The 15411-nt window shown below is 40.8% G+C and overlaps 1 protein-coding gene across 3 annotated transcripts in view; it reads right to left on the bottom strand.

Annotated features, from left to right (window-relative positions):
• Positions 1-15411, bottom strand: part of adkb (adenosine kinase b) — a 131004-nt gene that overhangs the window by 17211 nt on the left and 98382 nt on the right. The gene's annotated exons all lie outside the window — the stretch shown is intronic.

Genomic DNA, 15411 nt, shown 5'->3' with positions numbered 1-15411 from the left:
CATTAGATAACACCATGTCAGCCTGCAGCCATGAAACCAGCACTGAAACCACCAACATGTGCTGGAATGTGGGAATCCCCATCACTGCAGGCATTCAGCATCTACTTTACTTTACTGTGTGTCCCTCCAGTCTCCAAACAGGTGCACTTTGAAAGGTCACATTCTAGTTTTTTTTTGCAAGTTGGCTCTTTTTTTTTTTTTTTTTACTGTGCAAATCGTACAAACTTTGCACCAGCTTTAGATTTTTCTATTCCAACACAGAGACCCACTGATTTTCATTTAAAGCCTGTATGACAAAAACTAATGCCACACTCTTGACACTTCCTGGAGTTGTCAAATCCAAATAATATACAAGTAGTTTTAAGATTTCAAAGCGTTGACAGTTATGTGGAGGTCATGGATCTGCTCAGGAAGCCACCATATGATTATAAAGATATGTACCATGTAACGATAACAAACATTTATGCATTTCTGAATTTGACAACTCTACAACATTTTAAGAGGCTGTTGTGTGATTTACACTTCACTGAAATAAATGGAAACCAGTGGGGGACTGAAAAGATGTGGAAATGTAATCTGAAAACAAAACCAGAGCCAACTTTCGTGTGTAAAGAAATTGCAGTTATGGACTTAGTGCATGTGCTGTAAATAGAGCTAAAAAAATATCACTGGGAAGTACTTGGGATTTTAGGACAAGATTCAAGGACAAGGAATAAAAACGACCATGACTATGGTCCAATAATACAAATTAGACAAGAGGTGCTTTTGAGAGTTTTAGGGTAAGTTAATAAAGCAATGGATTATAGAAAATCACCAGCACTGGCTGAATACATTTTATAGTAAATAGAGCAAAACATGAACCACCACTGGTATGATCCTTTAACCGATGACAGAAGCTGTTGCTTGTCAGTTCAAAACGATGCCACAAATCACGGCAGACATCCCCAAGCACTAAATTCACTTTTGACCCCAGACGGGGCAATGAGTTGATGCTATGATTCTAAATAATCCAATTATGTGCAGAGGGGGGGCTGGTTTTTTGTGTGACCTTGGGGAGAGGTTGACAACCTGGTCCTCGAACAGAAGGGGAGGAGATGACATGGAACAATAAGGTTACTGGTCCCATGAGGAAAGACTGCCTTGGATCAACATCACAGCACCAGCAATATGTCAATTCATCAACCCCCTGCTCCATCAACGCACACAGGCTGAGAGGCTAGTCAATTATCCTCTGTAGTCAAAGACGCAATTTTATATTGAGTAAAGGTGAGTAGTCTTCTCTTTACTCCTCCCTTTGCTTCTTCAATCTATCGAGGTCTTAGGTCTCACATTTGTTTTCATTTATTTACAACCACATATTGACTTTTCTCCTCAGGAACGCTCCATCACAGACAAACATGAGACATCTCGCAGGGACACAAGCAGCTTCGAAAATGTCTTGTCAAAACAGTGATATTTCATTTAAAAAACATTTACGACACACACGGATGAAGGCTGCAATAACAAAGGTGCCGTCTCTCTAGTTAGCAGCTATAATATTTGTGAGAAAAGCTTTTGAGGAGAGAGTGGGTGTTAGAACAAAAGATAATTGAAGCGGTGTCTATGAGCCACATGTGTACAGTGTAATCCCTTTTAGGAATTTATTAATTTCTTTGAGCTGTTATGAATGCCAACATCTAAAATATTTGGTTGCAGTAGCTCAGCTGAACCTAATGTATTGGTATGATGAACAGAGTACGATGGTAAATACGCAATTACTGAGATAACACAAGCACACCAATAAAAGTGAAATGATTGGCAATAAAAGCCACTACTGCCTCAAGGGGCTGATAACATTACTATTGAAGAATCTTGTGTTTCAGACTGTGCATGTGTCACGTTTGATGTGTGCTGTTTCGGTATGTTGTGGTATAGTTTTCAAATGACGGCCCATGTGCTTCCACAGCTGTCGCCAACAATGACAAGTGCTTCGGGTGACATCTGGGCAAAATCCTCTCGCGCTCAAAAAAGCTCCTTGTTTGTTCGGAGATCGCTGTGATTGCATGCTCATCTTTGATGAGCCACGATGAGTGCGATTCCAAAGACGAGAGCTTTAGGGGGCCAGTAAGTTCTCCTCCTACTCCTCTCCAGGCAAACAAGGTAAAAGATAACAAGGCGGGCTGAGTGTATGAGCCCTCTGCAGCTGTAGTTCGTATAAAGCTATCAGAATGTGCGAGATGTTACTGCTGTCGGAGGCTTAAACTGTCAAAGGGATATTTTTAGATATCTTAAGCTAATAATCCAGAGCCCAGTGCAGAGGGCGGGTAAGTCTAGAGTGTACTTTTTTTTTTTGCCAAACAAAATGAAAGCGAAAATACAGAGTTCATGCAAAGGGTCAGTTGTCAAAGATTCACACTAATGCTGTGATTCCATCAGGGTTAGGTTCAGTATCGTACGGTTTGGAATGGTAGAGCCCTGGGTCAGGCTTGTGTTTCGACTGAGAACTTTACCTTTACTTGGTAGATGGGGCATGGGCTGTTTGTGTCTGTTTGTCTCAAGAGGACGTCAAGATTTGTAAGAAGACAGACTGTGGCCCCAACTTCCATAGGATATTTACATTGATGGCAAAGGAGTGACGTATATCTGTTGCCCAATCAGCTGATAGCTCCACCCTGATCGTACCATACCATTTTTATTCTGGTAACCCAAGGAAATGGTGCCAAAGAATGGGAACAGTTAGGGCTAGTTATTTTTGTATTATTCCAAATGGAAATGCTCAAAATGTACCACACTGTACCAATCCGAACCGTTCCACTTGATGGAAACACAGCTTTAGTTTTTCATGACAGTCAGTGACAGGAGTACAACAGACTAGGGTTAGAAACTTGTGTGTGAAGTTATCCATGCTGTATGGACTTCTTCATTTCTTATTTTTTAATGCTAAATAGATACGTTTGGATCCAGTCTTTATCTAATACCTCAGAGAAGGAAAGTCAGTCTTCACTGGTCTGGATGAAGAGACCTGTTTCATCTCCTCATATGAAAAGCAGTGATTTGTGACAGAAACTACGCTTTCATGCGCAGTTAAGTCAAGCTTATGGTTGTAGCTTAACTACACCATTCATTTGTCCCAGTACACAAGCACTATACTAGCAATGAATGGATTTACTGAATGACCTTTATCTGCCTCCCTTACACTAGGTGGCGATCTGGACACTTTTGGCTTGTTAGTATTAGGGATTTTTTGGTTGGCATGTTACATCATCAAAGACAACTTTAGCTATGGTCTAGTTTGTACCATGCCGGGTGCAATTTGGTGTATTTCTACCATCCATTAACTTCAAAAAATGAAAGTTGACAGGACAGGACAGCATAAACTGAGTCTCCTTATCAGTGTATGTAAAAATGTACTGTTCTGGATTTAGCCTTTTTTTCTCTCTCGTGTACTGGCTTCTTCTTTTATTCAGGGGTCAAAGTCCACCAATGGGAACTATTGAGTGTGTGTGCACGGCGCTTAGGTCAGTTTGGGTCCAGTTGAACATACTACACACTAAGAAATCAAAGTACGAGACCTAACAATGTGTACCTGCTTGTTTGTACCTCTAAAGAAACATTTCTGCACCCCTAGTGACAAAAATCTACCTGTACACACTGAGAAAGGTACAGTGAACAGGAGTGACAGCAAAAGGTACAGTCTTGTACTTTGATTTCTTAGTGTGCATAGTAACTTGACTCCAATCAACACCAATATATAGATTTATTTTTCTAATGCACTGAAGTTATGGGGGTCAATATGCCATCAGGACACCTTTGTCCCTCGAGTGCACACATTTCAATAGGTTTAAAAGTTAAATATTAACTAAATATGCAAGTGTTCATTTTTAAAAAAGAGGAATTAATCCACTGCAACTTTCGCATTGAGGTCACAAACGTGCAATCATTGGTAGAGTGCATTTCCAGTGGCAGCAGATGATATAATTCATCCTTTGGATTTCAATACACTTTAGATTATGGGTCAATTCTAGTAACTTCTTTATTGGTTAGCCCCATGGGAGCTCTGAAAACCAGCTCAACACTTGCATATTATCAAAACAAGTTTATATTCTTAACTGCTAGACACCAAGTAAATCTAAGCGCAATATTAATCCTCTGTTTACAGAGCTCTGTTCTTAGTCTCTGCCAACATCTATGAAAAATGATGTACCTGGCTCACTAGTTGCTGAACATACCAACTTTGTGTCTTGGAGATGTTTTTTTTCTCCCACTGAATATGGATGCCTGTTTTTGCCAAAAACTACACTTTGTTGAAAGAGAACCAAAATTGTCAAGCTGTGGGTCATAGAAACAAAGCAGTGATAAATCGTAATAAAAATCTATCAAGCTGAATGGAAACCACAGAAAGAAACAATCCTTTCCTTAATGACTACATGAGAGGTCTTTAAAATCCATTGTTAAACAAAGCAACATTTGAGATGCAAAACTACTTTGAGAGTAGCAGGGCCTCATAACACACATTTATGTTTGGTGATAAATTCATGCGTGTGTAGTAGATAAGAACACCTGAAAGGCACAACATACAGACAACTGAAGTTATCTTCACTTTTTTCCTCGTGTGTTATTGAGCATACTGTATGTCACAGCAGGACTGAGAGTTAAAGGGAAAAAAAAAAAAAATCCAATTTCACTGTTTCTCAAAGAATCTAAATCAAAGAGCAAACGTCAGTGCTGAGGTTAATAAAAGTTGATAAGCTGAGAAGCGTAACTCCCTCAGGCCATTCAGAAAAAGGCATTTGCTTGACCGTGTTAGCCGAAGCTGATGCTGAGGCAGAAATTGAATTGTATTGTGTGGTACATTGTGTGTCTTTGGGAAGAGGAGGGGGGGGGGGGCACTGAGGAGGTTATAGCCCTGATAAGTTATTTACAACACTCCTGTTTTCCTCTTTCTGTCTGAGCATTTCAATAAGAGCTCATTTCAAAGACATTAAGGTTTTCAGCCCCAAACCATTTTTTAGAAGAGAAAGAACTTTCACCATTGTAGAAAATGTATCTTTAGTCATCGAAGTGTGCAAACCAGAGGAGAAGTTATTAGGTCTGGACACATCAGTGGGAAATGACAAATCACTTACTGCGGGAACCTTTTAAACTAAACCGAGCATGACTGGTTCGTGACATCTTAAGCAATTTATCCAATTATCATTACTTATATATATGTAATATGTAGCCTTTATAACGGCGGCATGTGACGTTTTTCGCCATTCTCTGCATGTGCGCGTGTGACATCACTCAGGCGCATCGGACAGCCTGTCATAAATGCTCAGTAAAAACAACATCTGGCGTTCAACTCAAGCATTTCCAGGCACATTAATGCTGCATACATTACATGTGGGGGTGAGCGGAGAGGGAAAGTGCAGAATGAATAACTAACATGGCGATGGCATCACTAGGGACTGTCAGGTGCCCTTGACCTTGGCCCAGTGGTCACTAAGGCCTCGTTCAGACCTGCTATTAACATCGGTCCTCAGTGATCCAGTTGCCTGTGGATAACCCTTAGTCAGGCTGTTCACACCTGGCATTAAACTGCATCCTGGATGGGTCTCCTGTGACCACCTAAGATTGGATCTGACTTCCCCCACCCTGTATTCACATACACACAGATGTCATTTCTATTCGTAGGAAGAAAAGAAAAAAAAAATATGTTTTTTAACGACTATGACTGTTGAGATGCGTGTGTGCGTCTGTCAATGTGTCTGTGTGTCTGCTCGAGTGACAGGGAGACAAAGAGAGAGACAACAATGATTCAGGAAGAGGTGATTGAATCAAAGCTCTTCCCGTGTTGCTGTAACATGAAATAAGATGTGAACCATGAGAAAAAGAAATCACGTGAAAATCAGTGTTAATGTGTTGGCGGGGGCGACAAAGAAAATTACAGATTGGTGCTGATTAGAGTAAAAAAATAAATAAAGTGGTTGTAGAGGACGTCGGCTGAGGAAACACTCTCTAATCCTTCCTGAGGATAGACTGTGTTCATGTGAGTGTTGATACACTCAAATGTTGCAATATTTCATGATGTGAGTGGTTTTGTGTTGTATTTAATCCTCCGACCACTAGTTGGCAGCAAGCTTTCGACCATTTGAGTCTCACTGGGAAAATAAACTGTATATTATTGTTACAATGAGAGCATTTTTCTTTTATAAATGAGTCCTTTATCAAGTCCCGTCCTCGTCTGCAGTGAACCCATCCTGCACTAGAAACCTTCCTAGAATAAGGAGCCGGCAACCCTCTGGTTATAAGCCAAGTTCCCTTTCCACTTGGCCACGGGCTGCCCAAATTGAAATACTTTGCTATGCTCATAGTATCACAAAATATCCAGAATATAAATATATTGATGACACCCTGTATCAGAATATGTCATATGGCCAGATTCTTTCCAATGTACAGTCCGAGTTCATGGATAATCAGGCCACATGCCTGACACACACCTTGAACTACCAGGAAAAAAGGTGTTTTTTTGTGATGGGAGTACACATTGAGGACAGATTGGGATTGTTCAGACCTGTACTGAGAGTAACCTGCACGTGATCAGATCACTCAGGAAGGATGTTAAAAGCATGTCTGAAGCGGGTCAAACACAACTCCTCCTTGATGCTCTGACACTAGCTCTCCCTCGTCCAGTTCAGGTGCTGCGGGAACAGGAAGCAGCCGCCACCTCCACAATATGTGGGCCGATAGCTTTAACGCAGGTGATTCTCAATATAATCATGCAAGCCGATAGCACCTCACTCATGCTGGGTGGAGGGAACACAGCTGCCTGCTACTGTGCAGGACAGATTAGGAGGAATAAATCACCTGTACTGAGCCCCAGTAAAGCTCCCTGGAGAATGTGGCAATCCTGCTCAAGCATGACATGCCACAAACATGAGGGTAAACACGGGCGCAGGAATAACACACTCCAGAGAGGCAGGAGTCTTTATGTTGCCTCTGGGAGTTTACAACAACTGATGGCATTTCACTTTAGTTTCTTACCAAGCCATTAAGTGGCATGTTTCATGTCTACCTAGTTATTTTCTTACATTAACAGGGCTTGGTCGTGGAGTTTTAATATGTACATCCATTTGAACAGTCTGAGTTACTGACAGATTTACATCTGCACAGACACTTAGGCTGGATTCCTAACTAGGGCTTCCTCAAACTCTCAAAAGTGTTTTCTTTAAGTGTCCATACTCTGAGAAATTGTCGGCACTCTTAAGATGAATGCACAGCAATTTCCTCAAATGTGCCTTCATATCAATGTGTCTTTAATGTCCTGAAGCAAAGTTGTAAAAAAAAAAAAAAAAACACTTACAAAAAACACGTGCCAGCAATTGTGATTTTTTTTTTCCTATTAAATAACTCAATTTTTGTTGTTCACCAGATGGTCTATTGTTGAGAGATAGTGCATTTTACATTTTTTTACATTTGCAAAGCTGTCTGCAGTTTGTATTAAATTTGAAATTCTGTCAAATGTCTCGCCTCAAGCTATGTTCATTATATAATGCATGCAATAAACTGCAATGTCACATCTGCTTGGAAAGAGGGTTTTTCTGACGCCTTTATTCTGTCCCCAGTCAAAATCCATTACTGCTGAGCATCTGTGGACTCAGTATCTCATTCAATTAAAGGGGATGTATATATTTTAATTTTCCTATATTTTCCTATTCCCTTAATTTCCACACTGCAGTTAAACAAAGCATATGTGCAGTAATCCTACATTAAACTTAATTTCAGTTCATAGCTGAGTGCCTCAACACAGTGTTTGGAAAAAATAGTTTCACTGTAATGTTAACTTATCACTTATCTAATTGTGTTTGGTGTTTTCTGTGGGGAAAGGTGTGTCAGTGTGGAAGTGACATGTCTGCCTCTCTTCACTTTTCATTTGTAGTTTTCTTCACTTTGGAGATTTCACCTGCAGAACGCCACTGGAATAGATGGAAAATGATGGCGTCACCTGCCATCTGCTGTTAATTTTCCAGTCTGCTGTTAAGTTGTTGTCACTGCGGCTGTTGTGTTTTGAGGGTACGAGATTGAGCACTTTTAAAAACTGGAGTTTGAAGAGAGTGGAAATGGCTCAGGCTTAGTAAGATCAGAATTGACCTTGAGGCTGATTCTGACATGCAGATTGGGGTTAGGTGGAATATGTACGTAGATAGCTATGACCCGAGTCAGATTTTCTACACTCTGTAGAAAAAAACTGACACAGCTAAAATAGTTTCATTGAACGTTTCCCCTTTAAATCCATTTTGATGAGAATTGTTCCAACTTTAAAGCAAGTGCAGGGTTGACCTATAAGCTTTCATGTCACCAATTTCTACAGTGCCCTTTCCTGCCAATCCATTATACACAGCCCTCTGCTCTCATCTAACTCAGTCGGCCAAGCAAGGGCAAGAGAGAGGTCTCCTTGCAAGTCCACAGGGACGGCAGCAGCACCTACAGCACAGGTCCAAAGGTTAAACAAACGGAAACATGTGCAGTACATAAATATCTCGGCTGATAGCAATCTCAGCGAGGGAGAGCAGGGTTTGCATAAAAGGCTTGGAACACAGGATGTAACCTCAGATAGAGCAGGAGGGAGCAGGCGGGCATTCAGTCGCTCTGGTGGGGCTAATAGCAGCAGCGGTAGGGAGCTTTGTGCTGGGGGGACGTAGTTATCAGACTGATGGCCTTATCAGCACTAAGGGCCTCTATCTCACACACTATCTCACCTCTGGGCTCTAACAAGGGGTCAGCAAACAAAGTCAGATGACCAGAGACTGGCTATCTCTCAAGAAGCAACACTAGATGAAGGAGAAATGGTGCATGAAGTGGTTTTCCCAACAAGTAGAGCTAATGCAGGGGGATTTCACAACTCTGGCTCCACTCGGCTTATTACATTTTTAGAAATTAACATTTTTTAAATTACTTTTATATCATTAACTTTCTAAAATAATGATACATATCTTCAGATTAAGCCCCTTGGCTAGATTGAGTGTCAAAAAGTGAACACATAATTGCAGTTAGGGCCCTGAAACCAGGCTATATTATTTACTTGGGGAAATGTGAGCCACTATGACTGAGAGTTATTGGTTGTTGTTGCTCGTCTGTAAGATTGTTTGTTCAAGGTCCACCTGATTGAATTTCCAGGACCCTGGACTTTCACTGTGAGAAGATTTTTGTTTTTTATATGTGCATATGAAAGCAACAGAATTTAAATTTTGATACCAACTCTCTGGGGCACATTCCAGGGTCAATACATCGAATTATCTTCAAATTGAAGTGGTTGAAATAATGTGTTTTCGGTGAAACAGTAAATTAGGCTGTTGTTAACACGAGTGGAGTTTCAACTCTCTGTATGCCCTCTGGTCATATGCCTGCTGCTAACAGCCTTGAAAATGTGTTTTTTAATCACATATTATTTTACACTTAACAATACTGGCTATTTCACATGAGAGACTTTCACTGTGTGTTTGTGTGTCGCATGTGTTGTTCTCTATGGTTTTTAAGGAGGGGAGAAAAAAGCGTGTGTGTTACTTCCACACATTATTAAATTAAATATTTATCATTTAAAATGTAACACAAAAGAATCCAACAGCACTAAACAGCATGTGCGAATATGGTGCAGAATGCATCAAATCAGGTAAAATCCAGTGTATGGATCCCATTTCTTTGTGCACGAGAAAACTTGCTGATTGTGGAGTCAAATCAAATAAATTGTACTGCCAAAATTCACAAATCGGTTTGCAATGGTCTGTAAAAATGGGAGAAACCTCAAGAGGAACTTCAGAGGAAGGCTGTCTCTCCAAGGACAAACTCATGTGCAATACATGACTCATTCTATAACATTTTGCGATCAAAGTCCTGAGCAAATATTGACACAACTCATTTTATTGAGTTTATTGTCTGACTCTCTTTCAGACTTTTTGCTTCCTTCAGGTTGCTTTTGCGAGTTATTCATCAGAATAACAGCCTTTCCTTTGACCCTTTTATGACCATCATGATAATCATGTGGCATGGATTTATTTTGATTATATGGCTGTAGAATTGTCAAAAAAATGTTCAATCCGTGAGTGCTTCTGTCCCTTTTTCTAAGATAACTCACTTTCGATATCTGGCAGTTATTCAACAGTTTATTAACATGGTACAGAAGAGCTGACGTCACAAATGTTTGACGCGTTGGTTGTGATGAGGACAACTGTAATGTCAAGTATATGGGTGCTAAGCCCTACTCCTCTGCTTTCCAGTATCCATCCATCCATCTCCTGCCACTTAATTTTCCACATGAGGGCCACGGGTGTGCCAATCTCAGCTGACATAGGGCGAAAGGTGGGGTCACAACCTGAACAGATCACCAGTCTGTAGTTTTTCTAATTTTGTAGATATCACAAAAGATCCAGGAGTTTCAGTAATGAGCAGTATGCATGCCAAATCCTGGCAGCGACAACAGGATGGTAACAGAAGGGTTAAAGGGTTGTCTACATGGAGCTGATTAGTAGTAGTGTTAATAAGAGCTCTCTCGCTCTCTTTCTCTCTGAACTGCCTTGTAATTGATCCAAGTCTAATGTCATGGGGCAGATTTCCCCGAGACTTGAAACAGAGCTTAGAGAATGAACATGTTTATATAATACTGTAAGATTATTATGGAATTATTAATCAATAATGCGAAAAAAATATCTTGCTTACACCAGCTTTACCTGCCAATCGGTGCCTTATTCACAATAATGATTCAAAAAGACATGATGAAATGCAAGATTCTAAACCAGACAGTTTGTTACCGTGACCTGCATCTCTTGTTCTGCAGAATTGTGATGTTACTGTAATTTCGTAGATATGTCTATTCTCTTTCTGTTTTGGGTGAATTCTGCAGCCTTTACTCGGTCTAAACTTGACCCGAGACCTGTAAAAGAAGACGGTAATTACGATTATTCATATATTTACGGCTCTGTTGTAAAAACTTTTGAGGTTAGGTCAAACTATTCCCGTCCTTCAGTTCCTTGCAGCTTATTAACCAGTAAATTTAACAGACATATGGTTGCAAAGAAAGGTCAAGAAAGCAACCAGCTTTTTTTCTGCTCTAAATTGCTAAGAACAGTGACCATGCCCTCTTGTGTATAATAAACATATGAGCATTTGGCCTGCTCTATTTACCTCCTAATGAGAAACAAAGATCTGCTCTAGAGGGACTCGCATGCTTCAGACAATGAAAAAAAGCCAGGGAAGGAGGGAAAAAAAGGGCTCTTGGAATAATTCAAACCATTTGTGTCCACAGGGGACATGAGAGCTTTGTCTGAATAAATTGTGCGTACAAAAATTGAGATGATGTCCAACGTGTTTTCTGTTGATGTGGCATAAGATGGCCATTAACCGGATGAAAAGCTGTATGGAGGGCAGCGGCCGTTCAACAAGGAGAATAAATGCATACAACTAATGTGGTAGAGGACGCTGGAAGGGAAAAAATAATTGCCTGGCACCTTTAAGAGGAAATGCTTGACATGATGCAATTACAAAAAAAACCGAGAAAAAAGTAAATTAGGAAAACAAATACTGCACTCAATTCAACAGGCAGATAATAAGCATTTCTGAAGTAATTCCCGAGGGTTCCAGTATCCATTGCATGAGGCAAAGTATTTTAGTATTACATGTGAATAGATACTTGTTGGTTGCATCTTTGTCTTTTTGTCTGTTTTCAGTTTTTCTAAGCATGTGGAGAATCAGGAGGTCTTCCAAACCGCACTGGAAAACATGACTGTATAGTCTGGACTGTGGGAATACAATCATGAGGAGACAAAGGCCAGTTCTTCCGCCAACTCTGTGTGGATAAGAGGATTTGAGATGTGTGTGTATGTGTGTGTGAGAGAGACAAGGGGGGCAACCAGCCAAACTCCTGGCAGCAGTGATTTGGGGGGAGGATAGGCATAATGGTTGTAAGGGTATGTAGGAAGCCCGCTGGTTCAAACTTCATCAAGTCGCTCCAGCAACAAGCTGATATCCTGTACTCTGTCCTGCTGTGACAGAAATACGCTGGCCTCAGCGCCAGCAGAACATGGGCACTATTGATCTACTCCAAGCACAATATCTCCTCTTACATCCATAATTATTCTCCTTCGGAGGAGTCCACCGTTTGCCCTGGCTGCCCGGCTGGCTGGCTGGCTTTCTATCCTTGTTAAAGATGCTCTATGGTCTCACATTTCATGTTGCACTGCCAAAGACCCCCCTCTCTTAACCCCGGCATTTTCAAATATTTCATGGTTCAGTCCCAGGGTTGGGGAAGGAGGTTTGGGCACGGCACAATTATAGTGGTTAGTCGGACTCCACTGGTGGAGCCATGCTGGCTCCCAGAGTACCATGACTCGCAAACAGACAAGCCAGGAAAAACAGAGGAATGTTGGAGAGATCATTTCTCTGCTGTACTGAGTGCTCTCTCTGACTGTATAGACAGTAAAAGACCACAGCACTGTCACTTCAGTCCCATTTCCACCAAACATTACAGTTCAGTTCATTTTGGCACATAAAGTATTTGTATTTCAACTGCTAAAAGTCATACAGGGTACCAAAATAACACTTTCGACATCCTACTTCTGTTGGGGTTACTGAGCACAATGGTTTACCACCTAAAGAGGTACACTGCAGTTCCATCTTGCAGAGTCCGAGTATACAGTACATGCAGAGGAGAAAATCGATTTGCTGGCCGTGTACGTCTGACTCCACCTCCGTAGTTGGTGCTGTATTTTTCTATAAGCTAGTATGTATTTAATCAATTTCCTGTTGACCTTTACGTCACAGAAAAACAAATAGCAAATGGTGAGATGGACAGTGAGATGGATCTTGCTGTGGTTCTGTATGTTTTTGTCCCCGCTGTACATGCTAATGTTGATACAAATTTGATGGATTATTGATTGACGTCTTCTCCTTCTACTTCTGGGTCAAAGACCGGGGAAGAGACGAGATCTCTGAAAAAAACCTGTTCCGGTTATTTTAACAACGGTTCTCCTGAACAGCAGATCCTCCTGGTCCTGGCACTAGTCCGGGCACATCCGGTTGCATAAATTGTTCCGCAGAAGAAGAAGAACGTCCGTTGTGGAGGTGTTTCGCTTGCGACAGTGTCTTCTGACTCTGGGTCAAAGTCGTAAGAGGGACTGCGGCGGGGAGTCGTGACGAAGCCATTTTTAAACAATGTTTTGATAATGAGTTGCAGTGCATCCACCGTTCCAGAGGGGGGAGCTGCGCTTCTGAGGGCTGGTGTGCTGATTACGTCACTTCTAGGTATTGGCCAATCACAAGACAGTTGGGAAAGCTGTCGTTGGCTGGCCAATCACGACACAGTCTGTCTTCAGGGTGTGAGACTTCAGTCTGAAACGCGGACTGACGAGAGCTTCAGTGAGGAGAGATTTCTATCAGCTCGTTTCCAGCAATTAGGAGGTTTTTGACCATAAAGACAAGTAAATGTATGTAAGTAGACCTCCATAACTCACATATATGTGGAATGGGACCACTGTATGGGAGCTTTAAACCTGATTTTAGTATGTCAAACATTTTAGTGGCAAACACCTCAAAAGAGGACTTGTTACTTCCTTCCTGTTGGCGCCTTGGTTGTTGACTCCAGTGAAATCTACTCACTGAGCACATACGTAATACATTTTCAGGCTTCCTCTGATGCATGATACTCAGCTAGCAGACTTTCTGGTGTCTCCAACACAGATGAGTTGGACAAATATAATACAAACTATCACTGTGGTTATTTTTGTCTCCCTGCAAAATGACGAGCACTGTTCATCCACTGCTCATCACATTGCTTTATGCTGATGTGATTCTGTGCCAACAGGTGGATTGTCATGGCAAAATATTGGACAATGGGTTAATTCTATGTAGGTCATGGACATATGGGTCAACTTTGTAAAAGCAGGTGTGACTTATATACTTTATTTAGGCTATACAACAGCTTCTCGACAGTGTTTGTAGTCTACTTTAAAAGTCCAGACTGCATTGTGTCTTATTTAATTAAGCTCTATTATTTTATACAGTATAATATCTTTATCACAGTATTGTTGTTATTTTATCCGTAGCAGCCTTTAAAATGTATTTTATGTGAAGGTAAATTTGAGAGTAACATACTTGCAGACGAAAGAAAAACAAGATTTTGATCGGTTAAAAGCGATTTGTTAGATGTGCTACTATATCTGAGCAAGTTACACATTAAAAGTGTCCGACCCTTGTTTGAGCAGCCACACTCAGGCAGAGTGAAAACACTTGGTGTTCTCACATGAAATGTGCTACAAATAGTGAAGTGTAACGATGTGGAAAAAAATATCCCAAATCAAAAAAACAAAACAAAAAACACTTCAATATTTTCTGCTTCATTTGCAGCAATGCAAATTCCAGTGTCATTTCAGGCACAACACTAAGACAATATCATCTTCCAACCTGGGACAATAACATTGTTCAATATTAATTCATCCGACTTAATTTTATTAGCAACCTAAGCTCAACAGTGAGTGCATAATTTTAAGCAATAGACTTTTTAGGTTAAAGATACAAAACATTTAAAGACTGTAACTTGTTTCTGGCACATTTGTGACATCACATTTCACACATAAGTTAAAAAACACAGGGCAAAACAACTGTGAGGAATGGGAATGGTGTTAATTGCATTTTTAGATGGGTTCAAACATCCTAAAGATGCCTGCTAATTTTAGTGTGATAAGAGGCTGAAGAGAGCGAGAGAGAGGTTCAATCTCTGGTTTCCTTTCTCTCCTGCGAGGAGCCAAGAGGTCGACGGCATTTGGAGACCATCACCTGATGTTTAAGGGAAAATGCGCTCTCTGAGGCAACACTTGAAAACCACTTATGTGGTAAAGTGACACAAGACAGTCCTTAATAAAAAAAAAAAATAATTTGCTTTAAATGGCGTCACTTTAAAGCCAACCAGTGTTTACTCACGACCCCTTGGTGCACAAGTCTGAGCTGCAAGCAGTTCAACTCATGAGTCATTAGAGGAAAAATAAGCAAGTTGTGAAGCAGAAAAGTTCTTTATTTGCTTATTTTTCCATTCTTTCATAAAATACCAGGGGGTACAGATCTCAGGGTCGGGAGCCGCTGATCTTGTATTAAACAAGGAATAAGAATGAACAAGAGGAATACAAATGAAAGAAGGCAGTCGTTGCATTTAGAAAATCATCACTGGTAATGTACGCTATGAGTCATCAAACAGCTCGCTGACTGTACGTCACGCAGAAGGTCAAAGCACTCTGATGTCGAACGGAAGGCATTTGACTCATCACAGGAATAACACATTTAATTAAAATTCAGATGTGAAAGACATGAACGAGAGCAGCAGCTAATGCTTTGTGTCCTTTATTCCAGTGACACATTGTGATCGTTCTGCTTCGGCGACTTTCGAGATGGTTCTGTGTTTGTGCTCCCAGT

This window comes from Microchirus variegatus (assembly GCF_963457635.1).
Source record: "Microchirus variegatus genome assembly, chromosome: 17".
NCBI lineage: Eukaryota > Metazoa > Chordata > Actinopteri > Pleuronectiformes > Soleidae > Microchirus > Microchirus variegatus.
The sequence above is the reverse complement of the archived record's forward strand: the minus strand, read 5'-3'. Positions and strand labels throughout refer to the sequence as shown.